The following is a 22,544-nucleotide window of genomic DNA, read 5'->3' on the forward strand; positions in this document are numbered from 1 at the left end:
AAAAATGCGGAGGCCTTGGGAGATGGTGCAGAAGAGGTTCACCAGGATATCGGGGAGGTTAGACAGAATTGGATTGTTTTCTCTGGAACATTGGAGGCTGAGGGGAGATCTGACGGAAGTTTATAAAATGGCAAGAGGCACAGGTACACGGTACTGTAGCAGTTAGCGTTATGCTATTACAGACCACAGCGCCCCAGGTTCAATTCCGGCCACTGTCTGTACGTTCTCCCTGTGTCTGTGTGGGTTTCCTCCGGGTGCTCCAGTTTTCCTCCCACATTCCAAAGACGTACGGGTTAGGAAGTTGTGGGCGTGCTACGTTGCGCCGGGAAGCGTGGCGACACTTGCGGGCTGCCCCCAGAACACTCTACGCAAAAGATGCATCTCACTGTGTGTTTCGATGTACATGTGACTAATAAAGATATCTTACCTTATATAGTCAGACCCTTTTTCCCTCCCGAGTGGAAATGTCAAATACTAGAGGGCATAGGTTTAAGTTGAAAGGGGAAAAGTTTGAAGGAGATTTATGAGGTGGGTTTTTATTACACAGAGAGTGGTGGGTGCCTGGAGCGGGCTGCCAGGGGTGGTGGTGGAGGCAGATATGATAGCAAACATTTAAGCAGGCAGGGCATAGAGGAATCAGGGCCTTGTGCAGGCAGGTGGGATTAGTTATACTAGCATCATGGTCGCCACAGACACAGTAGGCCGAAGGGCCTGTTCCTGTGCTGTACTGTTCTATATTCTGTCACTTCTGCTGAGAAATATGAAGGATACTCGAACGTTAGAAATGGCAGAACAAACCAAATGTCTCCCGTTTTCCTCAACTTCCCAAAGCAGGAGACAGGAGTTGTTCCTACCTTGGCCTTCAGGCCTTGGATGCTTGCCTGGCAGACCTCTCTTCGCCCTCAGCCAGCCTCTTTAGATCGGCGTCCTCATCTGCAACACAGAAGCCGTGCGTCAGTTCCTGCACTCTTGACTTCCACCACCTGCCTGGGTACAGAACGCAATCACAGCCGTCTCAGTGTGCGGCGCACTGCTGGCACGTGGCTGCCTCACCGACGGTGTTCAGGGGATGGGATGTAAACGGCTCCAGACCCACCGACGTGGTTGACTCTTTAATGCCCACGGCAATTACAGAGGGACAGTAAATGCTGACACTCGATGTGATGCCCAGATCCCGAGTGAATGAATAAATAAATATCCTATGCAGTGTGTCAGGCGTGAACAGGGTCTGGTGAACAAGAACATAGAACAGTACAGCACAGAAATAGGCACTGTGGTCCACGATGTTGTGCCAAACTAAGCCCACGACACCTAATCCCTTCTGCCTGCACCATGTCCCATCCCTCCATTCTCTGCAATATCTATGAGCCTGACCAAGAGTCTCTGAAATGCCTCCATCGTATCTGCCTCCAACCCCACCCCTGGCAGCACATTCCAGGCACCCATCGCTCTCTGTGTAAAAAAAACTTGCCCCACACATCTCCTTTGAACTTTCCCCCTCTCACCTTAATGCATGTCCTCTAGTATTAGACATTTCTCTCCTTGGAAAAAGATTCTAACTCTATCTCTGCCTCTCATAATTTTATAAACCTCTATCAGGTCTCCCCTCAGCCTCCGCCGCTTCGGACAAAACAACCCAACTTTGTCCAACCTCTCCTTATACCCTCTAATCCAGGCAGCATCCTGGTGAAACTCCTCTGCACCCTCTCCAAAGCCTCCACATCCTTCTTGTAATGGGTGACCAGAACTGAATGCAATACTCAGATGCAGCCTAACCAGAGTTTTATAACGCTGCAACACACTTCAGTACAGAGCTCCAGGCCAGCACGCCCGGTGCCACATTTTCAGAAGTGTCATCTTTCAGATGCAGCAGCTGGGGGGGCGGAGTGTGGGGTTGGATGTGTGGGAGAGCCAAGTTCCGGAGTGCAGACCAGGAGCCAGGGTCTGGAGTGCTCGTTAACTTCACCTTGTTTCAACAATAGTCACAAGTCATACAGCACGGGAACAGGCCCTTCGGCCCAGCTGGTCCATAGTGACCATGATTCCCATCCAAGCTAGTCCCATTTGCCCATGTTTAGAGTCACACAGCAATACAGCATGCAATACAGCCCTTCGGCCCAACCAGTCCATGCCGACCACAGTGCCCACCCAGCTAGTCCCAATTTCCTGCGTTCGGGCCCATATCCCTCCAAGCCCCGCCCCTCCATGTACCGATCCAAGTGCTTCTTAAATGATACTGTTGTACCTGCCTCACCCACTTCCTCTGGCAGCTCGTTCCATATACTCACCACCATCTGTGTGAAAAAGTTGTTTTTTGGGTCCCTTTTAAATCTTTCCCCCTCACCCTAAACCTACGCCCCCTAGTTTTGGACTCCCCTACCCTGGGGAACCGACTGTTACCGTCCACCTTATCTGTGCCTCTATAAGGTCGCCCCTCATTCTCCTACGTTCCAAGGAATACAGACCTAGCCTGGACAACCTCTCCCTATAACTCAGGCCCTCCAGTCCTGGCAACATCCCCAGTAAATCTCCTCTGCACTCTTTCCAGTTTTACCACATCTTTCCTATAACAGGGTGATGAAAACTGTACACAGTGCTCCAAGTGTGGCCTCACCAACGACTTATACAACTGCAACGTAATGTCCCAACTCCTGTACTCAGTGCCCATATCCCTCTAAACTTTTTCTATCCATGTACCTGTCCAAATGTATTTTAAATTTATTGTACCCACCTTTACCACTTCCTGTGGCAGCTTATTCCATATATCCCATGCTCTGTATGAAAAAGTTGCCCCTCAGGTCCCCCTTAAATCTTTCCCCTCTCATCTTAAACCTCTGCCCTCTAGTTTTTAGACTCCCCTACCCCGAGAAAAAGCACAGTAGTGTAGCGGTTAGCGTAACGCTATTACAGCGCCAGCGACCCAGGTTCAATTCCAGCCACTGTCTGTAAGTAGTTTGTACATTCTCCCCGTGTCTGCGTGGGTTTCCTCCAGGTGCTCCGGTTTCCTCCCACATTCCAAAGACGTACAGGTTAGGAAGTTGTGGGCGTGCTATGTTGGCGCCAGAAGCGTGGCAACACTTGCGGGCTGCCCCCAGAACACTCTACGCATTGATGCATCTCACTGTGTTTCGATGTATTGTACACGTGACTAATAAAGATATCATATCTTATCTTAAATGGAAACTCAAGAGATGGCAGATGCTTGAATCTGGAGCAAGTACTGAAGGATGAACTCAGCAGGTTGAGCAGCATCTGTGCAGGGGGAAAGGGATTGTCGAGGGATTTGGATCGAGAGCCCGCCTCAAGACCGGGAGCATAGATGGGAGGTGGTCGGTGAGAAGGAGGGGTGAGCCAGGAGTCTGCGGGTGGAACCAGGTGAGCAAGGTGATGACAGGCAAAGGGAGCCAGGTGGGGAAGGGTCAGGGGTGGGGTTGGGAGAGAGGAAATGGTGGGCGATAGGTTGAAACAGATAAGGAGAGAGAACACAAGGGGGCAGATGGACGATGCTGTACAACAGTCAACCCCTCTGCTGATGTGTCACTGCAGCCTTACTGCCAGTGGTACAAACATTAATGTTGTCCACAGGATGTCTATCCCCTATCCCTCGTGGATAATGGGGAGGGAAAAGGAGGGAAATTTCTCTCCTAGCGAATGAGAAGCGGAGATGGTTCTGTCATTATCCTGCAGCTAAGAATGGGAACTTGCTGTAGACACACTGGCGGCCATCATATATATGTGACTGCACATCAAGTGTACATCATTGGCTGGAAAGCATTTTGGGTGACTTTGTGGTGAAGGAGGGTCCTACTGAAATGCAAATCCATCTCACCAACCACAGTGCTGTGGGTACTCGTTACTCTGGGTGCTCCGAAGGCATGAGTTATTTTCCTCAATGTTGGGACTGTTTTCCCTGGAGAGGAGGAGACTGAGAGGTGACCTTCAAGTTTATTATCATGGGCAGACACCCCCAGGGTATAAATGCCATGAAAATTAACTTTTTCCAGCAGCAGCACAGTACATTAGCAACAGAAGATACAAAGGCCTGAAAGCACATACAACCAGGCTCAAGGACAGCTTCTGTCCCGCTGTTATACCGACTATTGAACGGTTCCCTAATAAGAAAAAATGGACTCTTGACCTCATAATCTACCTCGTTATGACCTTGCACCTTATTGTCTACCTGCACTGCACTTTCTCTGTAACTGTCACATTTCACTCTGCATTCTGTTATTGTTTTACCCTGTACTACCTCAATGCACAGTGTAATGAATTGATTTGTACAAACGGTATGCAAGTTTTCACTGTACCTCGGTACGTGACAATAATAAACCAATTTACTAATTTAATTTACATTTACAAACCTTATAGAGGTTTATAAAATCACAAGGGGCGTTGATTAGGTGGATGGTCACAGTATTTTCCCAGGGAAGTCCAAAACTAGAGGGCATAAGTTCAAGGTGAGAGGGGAAAGATTTAAAAGGGACCCAAGGGGCAAGTCTTTCCACACCGACAGTGGTGAGTATGTGGGACGAGCTGCCAGAGGAAGCGAGTACAATTAATTATAACATTTAAAAGACATTTGGACAGGTACGTGGATAGGATTAGAGGAAAGATTTAGAGGGAAATGGGCCAAATTTGATTGGTTTGGTTCAGTTTATTATTGTCACGTACCGAGGTACAGTGAAAAACTTGCATACCATTCGTACAAATCAATTCATTACACAGTGCATTGATGTAGTATAGGTAATAATGAATGGTTCCCTTACACAATGAGATGGACTCTTGACCTCACAATCTACCTTGTTATGACCTTGCACCTTATTGTCTACCTGCAATGTACTTCCCTGTAGCTGTGACACTTTACTCTGTAATTGTTTTTACCTGTACTACCTCAATGCACTCTATACTAATTCAGTGTAACTGCACTGTGTAATGACTTGACCTGTACGATCAGTATGCAAGACAAGTTTTTCACTGTACCTCGGTACAAGTGACAATAATAAACCAATACTAATACAGAGTAAAGTGTCACAGCTGCAAAGAAAGTGCAGCACAATAAGGTGCAAGGTCACAACAAGGTAGATCGTGAGGTCAGAGTCCATCTCATTGTATAAAGGAACCATTCAACAGTCTTATCACCGTGGGGTAGAAGCTGTCCTTAAGTCTGGTGGTATGTGCCCTCAGGCTCCTGTATCTTCTACCTGACGGAGAGGAGAGAAGAGAGAATGACCTGGGTGGTGGGGTCTTTCATTATGCTGGCTACTTCACCAAGAAAGTACGAGTCCAAGGAGAGGCATGTTGGTTGGCATGGACTGGTTGGGCTGAAGGGCCTGTCTCTGTGCAGCATAGCGCTATGACACTGTGCGAGGACAACCCCTCACCTTTCAGCAGGGTCTCAATATCCCTCAGCTCCTGCTCCTTGCCCCTCAGCTGCAGCAGCTCGTTCACCACCGGTGCCAGCTCACTGATTCGCTTCTGCAGTGCCCTGGCCCTGTCCTCTCCCTCCGCCTCTCCGGACTCCTGGCAGCCGCTGAGCCGCTCCAGACACTCCGCGTACTCCCGCTCCAGCTCGCTCAGGTAACCCTGCAGCGAGCTTTGGCCGAACAACTCCTCCGTCGTGGGAGCGCGAGATGGACTGGGCGGATGGCGATCGACCTGGGGAGGCTTGGAGAACCCAAGCCCAGTCTTCAGATGGAAGGTCCTCCTCACACACCAGAGCTGGAGCTTCCCAAGGCACCTCCCAGCGTGAACATGGCCGCGGGCAATGTCCAGAAGAGTGCGTCTGGCAAGGAACATATTTCACCACGCGTTCCTGCAGCTTGGCAATGAGAATAGGGGGATTCTGTCCAGCACAGCTTCCAGAGGTCTTATACCTGCAGGGCAGAGAGGGCAGTCTCAGGGGTACGCCGAGCCACCACCAAGGTGCACACCCTTCCACCCACAGGTCCTGCAGCAGATGCTCAGAGCAATGACTAACCGTGAACTGAGGATCTCAAAGCTCCCCCAGATATTTACTGGAACATGGACCCTCTGGGACTGACTACCCAATATTTACCTCACTGTACAGGGCTTCCTCCCTCCTCTGTCCCTCCTTCCCCACTGCCTCTCCCTCCTGTGAGTGATGCTCCCTTCCGCGGCATCCCCTCCCCCCTTCCCTCCCGCGGTGATCACTCCATCCCTCCCGCCAGTGATGGTCCCTCCCATAGTGCGGAGCTCCCTCCTCCCCACCCCCCACCTGCACACCCTCTTCCTCCTCCATCCCGCTGAACTCCCTCCTCCCCCTCCCTCCCGCGGCACTCCCTCTCCCTCCTCCTCTCCGCCCTCAGGCCACCCCCTCATCCTCCTCCCTCGGCGCTCCCTCCCTCCCTCCCTCAGCACCTCCCCCAAGAGCGCTTCCTACTCCCCTCCCTATCGTGCTCCCTCCTCCCCTCGCGGTGCTCCCTCCCTCTCCCTGCCATGCTCCCTCCGTCCTTCCTTCCCTCCTCCCCTTCCTCCCTCCCTCCCTCTCCTCCCTCCTCCCCTCCCTTCCTCCCCTTCCCTCCCTCCCTTCCTCCTCCCCTTCCCTCCCTTCCCTCCCCCCTCCCCTTCCTCCCTCCTTCCTTCCCTCCTCCCCTTCCTCCCTCCTTCCCTTCCTCTCTCCCTCCTTCCCTCCCTCCTTTCCCTTCCTCTCTCCCTCCTTCCCTCCTCCTCCCCTTCCCTTCCTCTCACCTTCCCTCCACTTCCTCCCTCCCCCCTCCCCCTCCTCCCTCCCCCCTCCCCTCCCTCCCCTCCCCCTCCTCCCCCCTCCCCCCCTCCCCCCCTCCTCCCTCCCCCCTCCCTCCCTCCCCCCTCCCTCCCCCCCCTCCTCCCTCCCCCCTCCCTCCTCCCTCCTCCCCCTCCCCCCCCTCCCTCCCCCTCCCTCCTCCCTCCCCCCCCTCCCCCCCTCCCTCCCCCTCCCCTCCCTCCTCCCCCCTCCCCTTCCCCCTCCCCTCCCTCCTCCCCCCTCCCCTTCCCCCTCCCTCCTCCCCTTCCCCTCCTCTCACCTTCCCTCCCTCCTTCTCCCTCCCCTCCCCCCTCCCTCCTCCCCTTCCCCTCCTCTCACCTTCCCTCCCTCCTTCTCCCTCCCCTCCCCCCTCCCTCCTCCCCTTCCCCTCCTCTCACCTTCCCTCCTTCTCCCTCCCCTCCCCCTCCCCTCCCCCCTCCCCCCTCCCCTCCCTCCTCCCCTTCCCCCCTCCCTCCCTTCCTCCTCCCCTTCCCTCCCCCCTCCCCTTCCTCCCTCCTTCCCTCCTCCCCTTCCTCCCTCCTCCCCTTCCCTCCCTCCTTTCCCTTCCTCTCTCCCTCCTTCCCTCCCTCCTTCCTCCCCCCTCCCTCCTTCCTCCCCCCTCCCCCCTTCCTCCCCCTCCCCCCCTCCTCCCCTTCCCCCTCCCCCCTTCCCCCTCCCCCCCTCCTCCCCTTCCCCCTCCTCCCCTTCCCCCTCCCCCCTCCTCCCCTTCCCCCTCCCCCCCTCCTCCCCTTCCCCCTCCCCTTCCCCCTCCCCCCCTCCTCCCTCCCCCTCCTCCCCTTCCCCCTCCCCCCCTCCTCCCTCCCGCGGTGATCACTCCATCCCTCCCGCCAGTGATGGTCCCTCCCATAGTGCGGAGCTCCCTCCTCCCCACCCCCCACCTGCACACCCTCTTCCTCCTCCATCCCGCTGAACTCCCTCCTCCCCCTCCCTCCCGCGGCACTCCCTCTCCCTCCTCCTCTCCGCCCTCAGGCCACCCCCTCATCCTCCTCCCTCGGCGCTCCCTCCCTCCCTCCCTCAGCACCTCCCCCAAGAGCGCTTCCTACTCCCCTCCCTATCGTGCTCCCTCCTCCCCTCGCGGTGCTCCCTCCCTCTCCCTGCCATGCTCCCTCCGTCCTTCCTTCCCTCCTCCCCTTCCTCCCTCCCTCCCTCTCCTCCCTCCTCCCCTCCCTTCCTCCCCTTCCCTCCCTCCCTTCCTCCTCCCCTTCCCTCCCTTCCCTCCCCCCTCCCCTTCCTCCCTCCTTCCTTCCCTCCTCCCCTTCCTCCCTCCTTCCCTTCCTCTCTCCCTCCTTCCCTCCCTCCTTTCCCTTCCTCTCTCCCTCCTTCCCTCCTCCTCCCCTTCCCTTCCTCTCACCTTCCCTCCACTTCCTCCCTCCCCCCTCCCCCTCCTCCCTCCCCCCTCCCCCTCCCTCCCCTCCCCCTCCTCCCCCCTCCCCCCCTCCCCCCTCCTCCCTCCCCCCTCCCTCCCCCCCCTCCTCCCTCCCCCCTCCCTCCCCCCCCCTCCTCCCTCCCCCCTCCCTCCCCCCTCCCTCCTCCCCTCCCCCCCCCTCCCCCCCCTCCCTCCCCTCCCTCCCCCTCCCCTCCCTCCTCCCCCCTCCCCTTCCCCCTCCCCTCCCTCCTCCCCCCTCCCCTTCCCCCTCCCTCCTCCCTTCCCCTCCTCTCACCTTCCCTCCCTCCTTCTCCCTCCCCTCCCCCCCTTCCCCTCCTCTCACCTTCCCTCCCTCCTTCTCCCTCCCCTCCCCCCTCCCTCCTCCCCTTCCCCTCCTCTCACCTTCCCTCCTTCTCCCTCCCCTCCCCCCTCCCCTCCCCCCTCCCCCCTCCCCTCCCTCCTCCCCTTCCCCCCTCCCTCCCTCCTTCCCCCCTCCCTCCCTCCTTCCCTCCTCCCCTTCCCTCCCCCCTCCCCTCCCCCCTCCCCTTCCTCCCTCCTTCCCTCCTCCCCTTCCCTTCCTCTCTCCCTCCTTCCCTCCCTCCTTCCTCCCCCCTCCCTCCCTCCTTCCTCCCCCCTCCCCCCTTCCTCCCCCTCCCCCCCTCCTCCCCTTCCTCCCCCTCCCCCCCCTCCTCCCCTTCCCCCTCCCCCCTTCCCCCTCCCCCCCCTCCTCCCCTTCCTCCCCCTCCCCCCCTCCTCCCCTTCCCCCTCCCCCCTTCCCCCCCCCCCTCCTCCCCTTCCCCCTCCCCCCTCCTCCCCTTCCCTTCCTCCTTCCCTCCCTCCTCCCCTCCCTCCTCCCCTCCCCCTCCCCCCTCCTCCCCTTCCCCCTCCCTCCTCCCTCCCCCCCTCCCCCCCTCCTCCCTCCCCCCCTCCCCCCCTCCTCCCCTTCCCCCTCCCCCCCTCCTCCCCTTCCCCCTCCCCCCCTCCTCCCCTTCCCCCTCCCCCCCTCCTCCCCTTCCCCCTCCCCCCTCCTTCCCTCCCTCCTCCCCTCCTCCTCCCCTTCCCCCTCCCCCCTCCTTCCCTCCCTCCTCCCCTCCCTCCTCCCCTCCCCTCCCCCCTCCTCCCCTTCCCCCTCCCCCCTCCTCCCTCCCCCCCTTCCCCCTCCCCCCTTCCCCCTCCCCCCTCCTCCCCTCCCCCCTTCCCCCTCCCCCCCTCCTCCCCTCCCCCCTTCCCCCTCCCCCCCTCCTCCCCTCCCCCCCTCCCCCCCCTCCTCCCCTCCCCCCCCTCCTCCCCTTCCCCCTCCCCCCCTCCTCCCCTTCCCCCTCCCCCCTCCTCCCCTTCCCCCTCCCTTCCTCCTTCCCTCCTCCCCTCCCCCTCCCCCCTCCCCCCTCCCCTCCCCCCTCCTCCCCTCCCCCTCCCCTTCCCCTTCCCCCTCCCCCCCTCCTCCCTCTCTCCCTCCTCCCCCCTCCCTCTCTCCCTCCTCCCTCTCTCCCTCCTCCCCTCCCCCTCCCCTTCCCCCCCCTCCCTCCCTCCTCCCTCCTCCGCCCTCCCTCCCTCCCTCCCTCCCTCCTCCCTCCCCCCTCCCTCCCTCCCTCCTCCCTCCCTCCTCCGCCCTCCCTCTCTCCCTCTCTCCCTCCTCCCTCCTCCCTCTCTCCCTCTCTCCCTCCTCACCTCTGGGAGTATTCGGTTGATAACCCGCGCAGCCGTGAACAGGGAGCGCGGCGGCGATCGGCCGGAGAACCCCCGGAGCCGCAGCACCGACCCACCCACCCGGCCGGCGGGCGGGGAGAGCCCGAGGATCCGCAGGCCCCGCCAGGCCCCGCCCTCTCCGCGGATGGAGCACTTTCCCAGCCGCGGTGCCTTATGGTTACTTTCACCGCCATCATCCGACCCATCTCTGGTACCTGGCGTCATGTTCCCGGTGTGTTTTATCCCTCGACTTATTACAAACTTCTTTTCAGTTTTATATTTTCTTTTTTTTTTCCTTCTTTTTACTGTAGTTATTTTTACAAAATAAATTTTATTCATCATAAAAAATAAACTATATACAACAATAAAGCAATGCAAACCTTTACATTCGTGTACGGATCCATCATTAGTGTTACCTTTTTAATATAAAAAACACAGCACCGATGCCACTCGTGTGGCTCCCTGGGGGGGGGGAGCTACCCCAATCCCGTATTTACAATATTTAGGGGCTTTCTCGCCTGGCCCTGACCCTCCCTCTCCAGTGGCAGCAGAACCCTCAACTGTAGTCCTTCCCCATCAAGCCCTTGCGTTGGCTGCGTCCAGCTTCAGTGCATCCCTCAGCACGTACTCCTGCAGCCTGGTATGTGCCAGCCGGCAGCATTCCCCTATGGACATCTCGTAGTGCTGGGAGACCAACAAGTTTCAGGCAGACCAAAGGGTGCTTTCACCAAGTTGATGACCTTCCAGCAGCAGCTGATGTCTGTCTCTGTGTGTCCCCCCAGGAACAGCCTGTAGATCAGAGAATCCTCTGTTACACAGCTGCTGGGGATGAAACGTGACAAGGACCCTTGCATCTTTCGCCACACCCTCCTCGCAAACCCACAGGCCGTATTTTCCTCTTTTATTAAGTCAGAAGACTGGGGATGGTATGAAATAGGAGTCAGCCATTTGGCCATTCAAGTCTGCTTTAGTACTCACTGAGGTCATGGTGAATTTTCTGTCTCAGCGCCATTTCTTGCATTATTCTCATACACCTCAATTCCCTTAATATCTATGGACCGCAGTTTTGAATTAATTCAATGACCCAGCCTGCTCTCTACCCTCTTGTGTCAAGGAGTTTCTGGCCACCTCTGTCCCAGATAGCCTACTACTTGTTCTGATAATGTGCCCATGGTTCTTGTCTCCTCAGTCTGGGGAAATACCGTCCCTGCATACAGCCTGTAAGAATCTTATAGGTTTCACCGAGATTCCTCTCATTTTTCTAAACTCTGGAGAATGCATTTTAAACAATCTCCACAAATGGCACACCGGTCATGCCAAGAACCATCTTAATGAACCTTCACTTAATGAAGAATAAGGGACATAATAAAATTAAGTCAGGTTGCTCAGGAGCATTGTGAGGAAAGGTCTTCACGCAAAGGAGCAGTAGAATCCTGGAGCCCAATAACCTGTGAGTAATGGGTCTTCACTGGAGCAGAGTGATAGAGTCAGAAAGCACAGAAACAGGCCATTCAACAGGCCATTAAATCCATTACTAAACATCAAACACCCATTTACACTAATCCTACATTAATCTCATTCTCACCATATTCCCATCAATTCACCCCAGATTCTACCACTCAGCTACACACTAGGGGCGATTTACAGTGACCAATTAACCTACCGACCTGCAAATCTTTGCGATGTGGGAGAAAACCGAAGAATCCAGGGGAAACCAAGCAGCCACAGGGAGGACGTGCAAACTCCTCACAGACAGCGCTGGAGGTCAGGATTGAAACAGGGTCACCGGCTCTGCAAGTCATTGGCTCTCCTAGCCGGACACCTCCCACCCCGATCACTCTCTCTTCTCGTCTCTCCTGTTGGGCAGAAGATACAAGGGCTTGAATGCACGTACACAAGAAGGACAGCTTCAATCCCGCTGTTATCAGACTCTTGAATGGACCTCTCATACACTAAAAGATGAACTCTTGATCTCCCACTCTACCTCGTTGTGGCCCTTGCACCTTATTGTCTGCCTGCACTGCACTCTCTCTGGAACTGCAACACTATATTCTGCATTCTGTTTTTCCTGTCTCCACCTCAAAGTAATTATGTATGAAATGATCTGCCTGGATGGCGCGCAAACAAAAGCTTTTCACTGCATCTCGGTACGTGTGACAAGAGTAAACCAATACCAATACACAAGAGACTGCAGATGCTGGAATCCAGCAAAAAACATTAAACAAGTTGTTGGAGGAACTCAGCGGGTCAGGCGGCATCTGTGGTGGGAGATGGACAGTCAACATTTCAGGTCGAGAGCCTGAATCAGGTCCCTGTGCAGGGTCCTGATGCAGGGTCTCAACCCGAAACATCGATTATCCCTTTGCCTCCAGAGGTGTTGCCTGATCCAGTGAACCCTTGTTCAATCCTAGTCACCAGTGCTGGCTGTGTGGAGTTTGCACGTTCTCCCGGCGATCATGTGTGCTTCCCCCGGGTGCTCCGGTTTCCTCCCACATCCCAAAAACTTGCCAGTAGGTTAATTGGCCGCTGTAAATTACTCCTAGTGCAGGTGGGAGGCTAGAGAAATTCGGCATGTCCCCGTTGACCCTCACCAATTTTTATTGATGCACCATAGAAAGCATCCTATCCGGATGCATCACGGCTTGGTACGGCAACTGCTCTGCCCGGGAGTGCAAGAAACTGCAGAGAGTTGTGGACACGGCTCAGCACATAATGGGTTACAGGGAAATAATGAGAGATGGGTCTGATGTACAGAGGGATCTTGGGGCCCAAGTCCATAGCTCACTTAAAGTGGCAATGCAAGTAAGTAGGGTTGGTAAAGAAGGCGTATGGCACACTTGCCTTCATCAGTCAGGGCATAGAGTGCAAGAGTCAGGAAGACACGTTGCAGCTGTATAAAACATTGTTTAAGCCACTCTTGTTTTGTGTGCAGTTCTCATCGCCCCATTACGGGAAAGATGTGGTGGATTCAGAGAGGGTTCAGAAGAGGTTCACCAGGATGCTGCCTGGATTAAAGGGTGTGAGCCATAAGGAGAGGTTGGACAAACGTGGGTTGCTTTCTCTGGAGTGTCAGAGGCTGAGGGGAGGCCTGATCGAGGTTTATAAAATTATGAAAGGCATAGATAAGGCAAACAGTCTTTTTCCCAGGGTGGAAATGTCAAGTACCAGGGGACATGCATTTAAGGTGAGAGGGGGAAAGTTTAAAGGAGATGTGTGGGGCAGGTATTTTTACACGGTGGGTGTCTGGAACAGGCTGTCAGGGGTGGGGGTGGAAGCAGATATGATAGGGGTGTTTAAGAGGCTGATAGATAAACACACATAGGGATGGAGGGATGTGGATCATGTGCAGGCAGAAGGGATTTTAGTTTAATTTGGCATCGTGCTTGGCACAGACATTGTGGGCTGAAGGGCCTGTTCCTGTGCTGTACTGTTCTAAGTTCTACGAAGGGATTCTCTAAGAGCCAGCAATGACTTGATGGGCCAAATGGCCTCCTAGACTGTAAGGCAATGTGAGAAAGAAAATACAAGGACTCAAGGCTGTTCAATAAGCATTTTATTTACACAATGTTTATTTAACATGACAATAAATACTGGCACCATACAACAGGAGGCAGCTTATACCCGGAACACCAGGAAGCGATAAACTGAATCCCGGTATTGATTTCTGTTTGTTACAAATCAGAATTTCCATTTTTTCTTGCAATTAAATAACACAGACAGACAACAAATATGTTATTCAAACAGTTCTAAATATATTTTCATTTTTTCATGAATCAAAATTCCTGCGTAAATTTCAAAGTTGGCACTTATGTAAAAAAATCAGCAAATGTCTCTGTCCTGCCTTCAGTGAGGTTGTCGTAGTCAGGTTCCAATGACACTGGCGTCAGGAATTCCTCTCACCATATGGTCATCTAAACCGTGCTCAAAACATTGGCCCTCTCCCAGTGAGGTGGACTGTAGAAGGATGAGGCCATTCAGCCCACCAGACCGGTGCGGTCTCTTTGGAAGAGCTAACTTATTCACTCACACTGGCAATTTCCCAGGAGCTGCCTTTGAACTGGGTGGCAAATTCCCTCCCCCTGATCACAGCCAGGGTCCCACCTCCAGTTCCATCTGAAATTCCTCTCCCCAAACGTTTTCCCTTTCTTGATGTGCAAGGGTGACATTTGATCAGAACTCCCACTCCCACTTGCCTAGAAATTACCCCACGCTTTGGACTCTTGTCTCAGGTAATCCCCGTTAATTTATACACCAGCAATCACAGGTGAGACATCTCCACCCGGATGGAGAGTTGGGAGTACTCCAGCCTACATCACGGAAACCAGCCTCCCCTCCATGGACTCTGTCTACACTTCTCACTGCCTCGGTAAAGCAGCCAACATAATCAAAGACCCCACCCACCCCAGACATTTTCTCCCCCCTCCCATCAGCCAGATACACAAAAGCCTGAAAGACAGACCACCAGGGTCAGCTTCTATCCCACTGTTATAAGACTATTGAACTGTTCGCTTGTACGACAAGGTGGACTCTTGACCTCACAATCTACCTCGTTATGACCTTGTACCTTATTGTCTGCCTGCACTGCACTCTCTCTGTAACTGTAACACATTACTCTGCATTCTGTTATTGTTTTACCCTGCACTACCTCAATGCACTGTGTAATGAACTGATCTGTACGAACGGTTTGCAAGACAAGTTTTTCACTGCATCTCGGTACAAGTGACAATAATAAACCAATTTACCAACTTCAACAAACAAAGTCTTTGCAATCTTGTTCCCAGCAGCAGATCCCTCACTCATTTGACTAACCTGATCTATCTGTTTACCATCTTAATCAGATCATGTCTCTGCCTTCTATACTGAATTCTATACTCCGCGTTCTATACGGAACACAAGCCTGCTCTGTGGGCCTGTACTTTAACCCTTTTTGTCTCTGTATAACTGTTGGTCAACTTCAGTAACACCTCGTATATAGGAAAATGAAAAGCTAATCAGCCCTTCAAATCTGAAGCGGGTGAAGGGTCTTGGATTTGACATATTCCCTCTGTGTCTCTCTCCACAAAATCTGCCTGACCTGCCGAGTGTTTCCAGCAGTTTTCTGTTTCAGTTCTGCCATAGAGTCACACAGCACGGAAACAGGCCCTTTGGCCCAACTGGTCCATGCTGACCAAGATGCCCCATCCAAGCCAGTCCCATTTGCCAGTGTTTCGCCCAGATCCCTCTAAACCTTTCGTCTCCATTTAACTGTCCAAGTGTCATTCAAATGTTGTTATTGTACCTGCCTCAACCACTTCCTCTGGCAGCTTGTTCCACATACATACCACCCTTTGTGTAAAAAAAGTTGCCCCTCAAGTTCCTCTTAAATCTCTCCCCTCTCACCTTAAACCTATGCCCTTTAGTTCTAGATTCTCCAACCCTGGGAAAGGACTGAGTGCATTCACCCTATCTCTGCCCCTCATGATTTTATACACCTCTATGTGATCACCTCTCAGTCCCCTACGCTCGAAGGAATAAAGTCACTCAGTTATCCCTCCTTTGTACCTTAGCTACCCCGTACCCGCTGTGATCCTGTAATGCTCGACAATCCAACCCAGCACAAACCTACCCATTCCAGGATTGACATTTCTCGACTGACTTAGCTTCCTGCTGGGACTCTTTCAGGTGCAATGCAGCTTAAGGTGAACGTAGAGGGGCGCTGCTTCACACGCACCATGCTACCACACTTACAACAAAAGGAAACACAGGGGCCTCTTTCCAACGCTGTACCTCTCTGTGAATCTATCACACGCTCTCCGTGAAGTTTAGACACTTCTGATCCGCAGGAACCCCTACACAGGAGGCGTGATTCCTGAGGCAGGTAGGTGTCTCCCCCCCAAATCAGCCCGTCAGTTGCTGAGAGTTATCTGTCTGCTCTGCGGAGAATCAGCAACATCGTCATAGAGTCATACAGCACAGAAACAGGCCCTTCGGCCCAACTTGTCCATACCGACCAACGTGCCCATCCAAGCTAGTCATTTGCCTGCACTTGGCCCATATCCCTCTAACCCTTTCCGATCCATGTACCTGTCCAAGGGTCTTTTAAATGTTGTTGAAGTTGTGGGCGTGCTATGTTGGCACCGGAAGCGTGGTGACACTTGCGGACTGCCCCCAGAACACTCTACGCGAAAAGATGCATTTCGCCATGTGTTTCGATGTACGTGACTAATAACAATATCTTATCTCTTGTTAATGTATCTGCCTCAACCACTTCCTCTGGCAGCTCGTTCGATATACTCCCTACTCTTTGGGTGAAAAAGTTGCCCCTCAGGTCCCTTTTAAATCTCCCTCACCTTAAACCTATGCCCTCTAGTCCTTGATTCCCCAACCCTGGGAAAAAGACTTGAGTGCATTCACCCTATCTCTGCCCCTCATGATTTTATACATCTCAACTCCCATACTCAGTGCGTTGACTGATGAACGATGAAGTTTGCGTTAGAGTTTACGGAGTCAGGGGTCACCAAAGGTGGCCAATCCCGTACACAATCCCAGCCAAGGCTCTACATGCCTCGGTGTGACCACAGAGGTCAGAACCTGAAAGAAGGGAGCTGGGCTCGGGGGCAGGAGGGATAGGGGCGCTCTCTCCAGACACCAAGAAAGGGAACCTCTGAAACAAAAGTTCCCCTTGAAAATCCTTTGTCAACCCTGAATTTATCAGCCATAGCCTCCCCATTTACACTCCATCTCAAACGTCATCAGTCAGTTGCCTTCCAATATATGGTGAGATATTTAACAGGAATAGCAATGGATTTAGTGCCATTTTCTTCAAGTCAGTGCAGTTATCCCCTCTAAAACACAGTAATATTTCAGAGACATTCATTGAAACATATCAGTTAATGTGCTCTCACCATACATGTTTGTATATATAACTACATAGTGTATGAAAGTCATTACCTATGAAGTTCACCAGTGAGAGTACAATATTAGCAAAGAGGACTGAGTCTCTCCATGTGTAAACTCCATAAGTTATTTTAATAGTTAATATTTAACAATTTCATTAACTTGACTCCTTAAACTGTACACCATCAGATGTCATGTAGAGAAAAGAGAAATAGCCCTTTTAAAATGTGTGGTTTCTGAATTCCCTTAGTTCCAGAGAGTAGAAAGCAACATGCTACTTTATTGTGAAAGTGAATTCAGTGACACACAGAACTGATTGTAAATGCTTTCTCTCGGAGTCTTACATCCACAAGTATATACAAAGAGAGTGGGTTACAATTAAAATGTGTGATTCTCGTTCAGTTTGAATTTCTAAACAACTGGAGATTTTGGGAAAAGCTGGTGCAGTAAATCAAATCTCATTTACACAGAGATGAAGGCAAAACAGTTTCAGAGGGAGCTTCCTGTTGTCTATTTAGCCCCTCTGAACACCTGCGCACTTCTTAAAGTTATTGTTTCTCCTGTAGAACCAGGGTTGACATTTGTTTTCGGGGGACATTGTTTAGCTCCATACATTCCAGTTCCCATGTTTCCAACCTCTGTGCAAGCCCTACACTGCCCCCTCCACATCCGCCACGACAATTAGAGTCAGAGTCACAAAGTTGTACAGCACGGAAAAAGGCCCTTTGGCCCATCCACATCCATGCCGACCAAGATGTATATTCAAGCTAATCCCATTTCCCAGCACTTGGCCCATAGCCCTTCTAAACTCTTGTCATCCATATACCTCTCCACATACTTCTTAAATGTATCTGATGTACCTGCCTCACCCACTTCCTCTGGCAGCTGGCTCCATATATCTACCACCCGCTGGGTAAAAAAGTTGCCCCTCAGGTACCCCCACTTGGAGTACTGGGCTCAGTTCTGGTCGCCTCACTGCAGGAAGAACGTGGAAGCCATAGAGATGGTGCAGAGGAAATTTACAAGGATGCTGCCTGGATTGGGGAGCATGCCTTATGAGAACAGGTTGAGTGAACTCGGCCTTTTCTCCTTGGAGCGACGGAGGATGAGAGGTGACCTGATAGAGGTGTATAAAATGATGAGAGGCATTGATCGTGTGGACAGTCAGAGGACTTTTCCCAGGGCTGAAATGGTTGCCACAAGAGGGCACAGGTTTAAGGTGCTGGGGAGTAGATACAGAGGAGATGTCAGGGGTAAGTTTTTTACTCAGAGAGTGGTGGGTGCGTGGAACGGGCTGCCGGCAACGGTGGTGGAGGCGGATACGATAGGGTCCTTTAAGAGACTTTTGGATAGGTACATGGAGCTGAGAAAAATAGAGGGCTATGGGTAAGCCTAGTAATTTCTAGGGTAGGGACACATTCGGCACAGCTTTGTGGGCCAAAGGGCCTGTATTGTGCTGTAGGTTTTCTATACTCTATGTTTTCACCTCTAACCTTAAAACTATGTCCTCTAGTTTCCGATTCCCCAACCCTGGATAAAAGACCACTCACCCTATCTATGCCCCTCATGATTTTATACACCTCTATGAGTTCACCCCTCGTCTCCTACACTCCTAGGAGTAAAGGCCCAGCCTGCCCAACCTCTCCCTATAACTCAGTCCCTCGAGTGCTGGCAACATCCTTGTAAATCTTTTTTGCACTCTTTCCAGTTTAATCACAAACTTCCTATAGCAGGGTGACCAAAACTGAACACAATACTCCAAGTGTGGCCTCACCAAGGTTTTGTTTGCATAGGGAAAGTGAATCACTCAGTCCCCTCTTCCACCTGCCAATTTTAACCAGCGTGCAGACCACCTGATGATATCACAAATGTCCAATAGCAATTCTAACCTGAGACACGAGGGACCGCAGATGCTGGAATCTAGAGCAACACACAATCTGCTGGAGGAACTCAGCGGGTCGAGCAGCATCTGTAGAAGGATAGGAACTGTCGATGTTTCAGGTCAAAACCCTCAGGTCGAAACCTCGGCCAGATCCAGATGGAGGACCTCAAACCAAAACGTCGACTGTCCATTTCCCTCCACGGACGCTGCCCGACCCGCTGAGTTCCTCCAGCATCTTGTGTGTTGCTCCAGGGTGCCGCATTGTACAGACGGGCTGGGCTCAGAAACTCAGCCAGTCAGGACTCTCCTGGGACAGGCTCAAGCTCCTGACCAGCAGGTGGCTCGACCAATCAAAGCTCTGGGATGGGTTGGAGGCCATTGTCATTGGCTGCATTAAAACATTGGCACCCAATTGGGGCTCTGTTGTGTTCTGTATTTATTTCCATCCGATTGGCTGGATCCCAGAGAGTTCCGACCCAGCTATCCCGGATTACAGGATCCAGTGGGTAGACAAGTCACTGCTTTAATAGCACGGATTTCCACTTTCCCTGAACATCCCTGCTTGGGAGGCACAGGGAATGGAAGGGGCCAGAGGTTTGGAGAGTATGGATTATGAGGAGACACTAAGGGAGCTGGGGCTTTACTCTTTGGAGAGGAGGAGGATGAGAGGAGACATGATAGAGGTGTACAAAATATTAAGAGGAATAGATAGAGTGGACAGGCAGCGCCTCTTTCCCAGGGCACCAATGCTCAATACAAGAGGACATGGCTTTAAAGTAATGGGTGGGAAGTTCAAGGGAGATGTCAGAGGAAGGTTTTTCACACAGAGAGTGGTTGGGGCATGGAATGCGCTGCCTGGGGCGGTGGTGGAGGCAGGTACATTGGTCAAGTTCAAGAGATTACTAGATAAGTATATGGAGGAATTTAAAATAGAGGGATATGTGGGAGGAAGGGGTTAGATAGTCTTAGGCGTGGTTTAAAGTTCGGCACAACATGGTGGACCGAAGGGCCTGTATTGTGCTGTATTGTTCTATGTTCTATATTCTATGTTACAGACATTTTACCATGGCTCCATTGATGCAGTGAGCCAGGGTCAGCAATGGGAACTTTAACAGCACCGAGTGTATTGGAAAGGGGGGGAATCAGAATCAGGTTTATTATCACTGACTTATATGTCGTAAAGTTTGTTGTCTTGTGGCAGCAGCACAGTGCAAGACTTAAAGTTGCTCTAAGTTACAAAATAAATAAAAAGTGCAAAACAAAAAGGAAAAATAAGATAGTGTTCGTGGATTATTCTGAAATCCGATGGCAGAGAGGAAGAAGCTGTTCCCGTGGGGGAACATGCAGGGATACCAGAACCAGCAAGTGTCCTCGGTAGCAGTAACGACGCAAGACAAACAACGGTGCAATGGGTAGTGCTGCTGCCTCACGCTTTCTGCTACCCCCATTCATTCCCGGCGCTGTCTGTGTGGAGTTTGCACGTTCTCCCTGTGACCCCCGTGGGCTCCCCCCCTACCCCGGGTGCTCCGGTTTCCTCCCGCATCCCAACGACGTGCGGGGTTGGTGGGTTAACTGGCCGCTGTAAGTTGCCCGCCCGGTGTGTGGGTGAGGGGTAGAGCACTGGTGGGAGTTGGTGAGAATGTGGAGAGAATGAAACAGGTTTGAGTGGGATTAGTTCGGCATGGATTCGATGGGGCAACCATCATACACCCGTTTTTACACTATGAGAACAGGAAAAGACCTTTTAGTCCCTCATGCCTGCTCTGCTATTTAATTACTGATGGCTGTTACCTTAGCACCACTTTCCTGCAATGACCTCTTAAAATCTAATGATCTGTTGATCAAATGTACTGAGGTACAGTGAAAAACTTGTCTTGCATATCGGTCGTACAGATCAATTCATTACACAGTGCATTGAGGAAGCACAGGGTAAAAACAATAACAGAATGCAGAATAAAGTGTTACAGTTACAGAGAAAGTGCAGTGCAGGCAGACAATAAGGTGCAAGGGCACAACAAGGTAGATTGCGAGGTCAGCCTGCAGAGAGTTGTGGACACAGCTCAGCACATCACGGAAACCAGCCTCCCCTCCATGGACTCTGTCTACACTTCTCACTGCCTCGGTAAAGCAGCCAACATAATCAAAGACCCCACCCACCCCGGGCATTCTCTCTCCTCCCCCCTCCCATCAGGCTGAAGATAGAAAAGCCTGAAAGCACGTACCACCAGGCTCTATCCCGCTGTTTTAAGACTATTGAATGTTCCCCGGTACAACAAGATGGACTCTTGACCTCACAATCTACCTCGTTATGGCCTTGCACCTTATTGTCTGCCTGCACTGCACTTTCTCTGTAACTGCAACACCTTATTCTGCATTCTGTCTTGTTTTTTCTTGTACCACCTCAATGTATTGATGTGATGACATGATTTAAATGAACGTTATGTGAGACAAGTTTTTCACTGTACCTCGGTACATGTGACAATAATAAACCAATTCCAATCTGTCCTGACTACACTCATGGACCGAGCCTCCAGTCCTCTTGGGTCGAGAATTCCAAAGATTCACCACCCTCTGACTGAAGAAATTTCCTCTCTGTGCACTGTGTAATGAATTGATCTGTAATACCAGTTTGAAAGGCCAACCCTTTCTTTTGAAACTGTGTCCCTTGTTCTAAACACCCCAGTCAGAGCAAATATCACTCCCGTGTCTAACCCCGGTTGTATCCTGACCTCGAGTGCTGTCTGTGTGCAGTTTGCACACAGAACAGCTACTTCCCTTCAACCATTCAGTTCTCGAACCAACCAGCACAACCCTAATGACTACAGTTCAGGAACACTGACCACTCTGATCACTTTGCACTAAAATGGACTTTTTTTGTCTTAATTGTGTTCTTTCTTGTAAAAATTGTGTATAATTTATGTTTTAAATGCTGCATATCTGATGCTATGTGCCTGTGATGCTGCTGCAAGTAAGTTTTTTCATTGCACCTGTGCACACACGGACTTGTGCATCTGACAATAAACTTGACTTTGACTCTGTCAAGTCGAATAAGAATTTTGTACATTTGAATAAAATCACCTCTCATTCTTCTAAACAAGATACCACAGGCCTCGTCTGCCTGATCTCTTTTCAACGTGACAAACCCATCAGCCCAGGAGTCATCCTTCACTGCAATCCCCTATTGCAAGTACAACCTTCCTTCGGTATGGGGCTAACACTCCAGGGTCAATTTCACCAGCGTCTGTATAATTGGAACAAGACATTTCTACCCTTGTATTCAATTGCTCTTTTAATACAGCCCAACACACCATTTGCCTTCATCATTGCTTCTTTCTAAAGAAACTGAATGTTAAGAGAATCTAGCAATCGCACTCTGGTCTGTTAACAACTGGCAGACAGAAAGTTCTCTCAATGCAAGGATGTGTCAGAGTTCTAGTTTAATAATCAGGAGTGCACCTGACAAATTCCCCTTTAAGTAAATTTCCACCTAACCTCACCCTTGCACCTTATTGTCTGCCTGCACTGCACTTTCTCTGTGACTGTAACACTTTATTCTGCATTCTGTTATTGTTTTCCCTTGTACTACCTCGATGCACTGTGTAATGAATTGATCTGTGTGGATAGCATGCAAAACAAAGTTTTTCACTGTACCTCCGTACATGTGACAATAATAAACCAATTTACCAATCTAATTTACCTATAATGAGCCATAGCTAACCTCCCCTTTAATAGCAGCCAAACCCAGCCATCCTTTTAACAAAGAACCTTGCCAAAGTTGTGTGGTGGGTAAGGGGAGCTCTGCCTTGCTTTTTTTCCTTCCTCTCATTTGTTTAACTGAAGGGAAAAGCTTTAAGTTAAAGATCACCCCAAGTCTCTTGTTTGTGAATTGTTGCATTTAGCTGTGGACTTGGATGCAATTTGCTTCCTGTTCCTCCTGCAATCTCTGCGATGTGGAACCGTGGACGTATGAA

At 51.8% G+C, this 22,544-nt stretch overlaps 2 protein-coding genes across 3 annotated transcripts in view; both read right to left on the reverse strand.

Moving 5' to 3' along the window:
- LOC127568876 (F-box only protein 5-like) overlaps nt 1–22,544 on the reverse strand; it is a 98,319-nt gene that overhangs the window by 48,206 nt on the left and 27,569 nt on the right. The gene's annotated exons all lie outside the window — the stretch shown is intronic.
- LOC127568875 (peptide chain release factor 1-like, mitochondrial) overlaps nt 1–22,544 on the reverse strand; it is a 102,719-nt gene that overhangs the window by 22,108 nt on the left and 58,067 nt on the right. The window contains exons 1-2 of one of the 2 annotated variants that reach the window (XM_052013101.1): nt 5,382–5,521; nt 855–933 (exon numbers count right to left, since the gene is read on the reverse strand). The exons of the other annotated variant lie outside the window; for it this stretch is intronic. The gene's annotated coding sequence lies outside the window, so the exon portion shown is untranslated. Of the gene's footprint in view, nt 1–854; nt 934–5,381; nt 5,522–22,544 lie in introns of those variants that run through there. 2 annotated transcript variants of the gene reach the window in all.

Source organism: Pristis pectinata, chromosome 3 (assembly GCF_009764475.1).
Source record: "Pristis pectinata isolate sPriPec2 chromosome 3, sPriPec2.1.pri, whole genome shotgun sequence".
Classification (NCBI taxonomy): domain Eukaryota; kingdom Metazoa; phylum Chordata; class Chondrichthyes; order Rhinopristiformes; family Pristidae; genus Pristis; species Pristis pectinata.